General features: G+C 32.4%; 1 long non-coding RNA gene across 1 annotated transcript in view; it reads left to right on the top strand.

The window, feature by feature from the left end:
• Positions 1 to 2,479, top strand: part of LOC106725508 — an 89,582-nt gene extending 87,103 nt beyond the window's left edge. Inside the window, exon 3 of the long non-coding RNA XR_001361393.1 lies at positions 2,423 to 2,479. This is a non-coding gene — a long non-coding RNA (uncharacterized LOC106725508). The remainder of the gene's footprint in view (positions 1 to 2,422) is intronic.
• Positions 2,480 to 2,710: the final 231 nt, after the last annotated feature.

Below are 2,710 nucleotides of genomic sequence, written 5' to 3'. Positions count from 1 at the left end.
CCAGGGGCAACCCAAGCCTCCTGCTTGCTCCAGCTCCGTGGCTGCCAGCCGCCATCTTGGTTGGGATAATTTGCATATAGTCGCTCTGATTGGCTGGTGGGCATGGCTTAAGGTGTAGCGAAGGTACGGTCAATTTGCATGTTTGTCTTTTATTAGTGTAGATTTTTCATGATATGAAAATTCATAGAGACAAAAGGCTAATTAGCTGTTGCCTGGGATTGGAAAAGGAGTGCATGAAGACTGGCTACTCTTGGGTATGGCTGTTTTGGGAAGGGGTGAATAAAAGGTTTGAAACTAGATAGAGATGGTGGTTGAACAATATTGCAGATATACTAAGTGCTGCTGAAATGTATGCTTTAAAACGATTGATTTTATGTTATGTAAATTTCACCTCAATTGAAAAAACAACAACTATTGTTAGGCAATTATTTCCTAGGTAAGCTAATCAGCATCTTCCTTAGGTAGCTTTCAGGTAGTTCAAATGATCTTTAATAGGTCTCTACAAAATTATATATGCCTACCATGAATGCTTTCAGGGAAGGAACATATCAAATAAGGTAGTTGTGGTAATTGAAATGTAATGGCAATCTATTTTTTTTAAATTCTTAAGTGTTTAGTATTCTGATATAAGTGACCTATTTAAAACCATTGTTTCACCTTGCTTTTCTTCCCCAGAGAACCAAAAAAGGGGGATATTTGGAGAATTTTTAAAAAGTAATCTTAATGTGGATTGACTTGTGGAGAAAGTAATTTGGAAGGAAAATGTTATTAATTTAAAACAAACAAACAAAAAAACAAAACAGAAATCTATACTTTCTCTGACTGACTTATTTCACTTAGCATAATACTCTCTGGAAGTAACTGGTTTCTTTGGGTTTTTTGTTTGTTTGTTTGTTTGTTTAATAGTCCCTAGGTTTAGGCTGTTCTAGTATTTTTTTTTCAATTTAAACAATATATCAATTTCTTGATTTATCAGCTTGGATTGAATTCAATTGACTCCTCATTTTAAAAAATAGCAATTAAATGCAATTTTATTACCAACTCAATTCTCTCCATTTTTTGTTGAAATCATTATATCCTATTAGTATACTCTATGATATGTAAATGTTTTCTGCGTCATCAACTTCAGATATTGTGTTTTTAACTCCCAAGTTGAAAAGTTTAGGAAATTACTCTTTATTTCTAACATCTTATTATCTAAAATGTTGGCAATTTTAAGATCTTTAAAATGTCAAAGTTTGTTTCATTTACATTTAATTCTGTAACCATAAGTAGATCTTCTTTGCTTAGTGTCTGAGTCAAATAATGTAAACCCAGTCAATAAGGAATGATGGAAATATGGGCATTATTCATGCAAAACCAATTATCTAACTGGACCCATAAATAAGGCCTTGTAATTCTCTTTCACTTAAGGGATTAGATAAAATGTCTTCTCACATACCACTAGATAAAGTATATTATGTCAAACTTAAAATCTTATTTCAGTCTTGGTGTTCATTTTATATTTGAAATATGATAAATCTATTTAAAACAAAAGTTGCCTGAGCCTTCTCTCTTGATCAATATTTAATACTAGCTGATTGAATTAAAAATTTGTCAGTATATTTGTCTTTGTTGAAGTACCTTTCCTTTTTTCCCTCAAAATAATTATTTTTTATTTTCTTCTTTTAATATTGATTTTTAGAGAGAGAGGAAGGGGCAGGGAGAGAGAAATATGAATGCTATAGTGAAGCATCAATTGGCTCCTCTTGTACACCTCCTACCAGGGATTGAGCCCTCAATCCAGGCATGTGCCCCAACCAGGAATCAAACCTGCAGCTTTTCGGTGCATGGGATAATGCCCAACTAACTGAGCCACACTGGCCAGGGTAAAAATACTTTTTATAACTATTTGATTTTAAAAGTTTTGCTATTTAATGTTCATATAGAAAGTATTTAAAAATTAATACTTAAGGATAATATGACATGCTGTACTAATGGTTAATCCATATGTGAGGTATTGCTTATGTATACATAGAACTAGAATTACAATTATAGGGTATCACAGAATTCTCAGTGCAAACACTGTGAATATATTATAATGTGGCAATGGCATATGATCATGCATATATATTTAGCTGATAACATTTTATGCATATAATTTGTAATTTATATGTTATATATGAGAGTTTTGATACCCACATTTTTTTTGGAGAAAACATTAGAAAATGACTTCAGTGTGAATTTCAAAATTAATATCAGAGTGAGAGGAAATAAAGGCCCAAGAATATTGAAAATCATTCATCTATATATGATAAATGTGTTTAGTTACTAAGAATTATGTTTATTATGCTTTAGCTTAATAAGCTATGTACTTAATAAACTGTGATGGCAATAGAAGCCCTAAATTGGTTTAACATGACTCTTTTATCTTCCTTTCTAGAAGGCACTTCAGTGCAGTGGAGGATGGAGGTAAAGATCACTGCAATGAAATAAAGATACCAGGTATGGCCTTTTCCCTCCATGAATCCTCCAGTTCCTTATCTGTATGAAGGTAATCATCATATAAATAATATTACTGAGTTGCTGCAAAGATTAGAGATAATGCATGTATAATGTCTACCTCAGATCATGGTTATTAGTATTAATCTTGCTCATTGCATTTTCTTGTAATGAACAGGCCTGTTGTGGCCAACCAAAGAAGATGGGGTGCGATGTTTTTGATACAGTT

This window comes from Myotis brandtii, unplaced genomic scaffold (assembly GCF_000412655.1).
Source record: "Myotis brandtii unplaced genomic scaffold, ASM41265v1 scaffold168, whole genome shotgun sequence".
In the NCBI taxonomy this organism is placed as follows: domain Eukaryota; kingdom Metazoa; phylum Chordata; class Mammalia; order Chiroptera; family Vespertilionidae; genus Myotis; species Myotis brandtii.
Note: the sequence above shows the minus strand (reverse complement) of the source record. Positions and strands in the feature narration are given on the sequence as shown.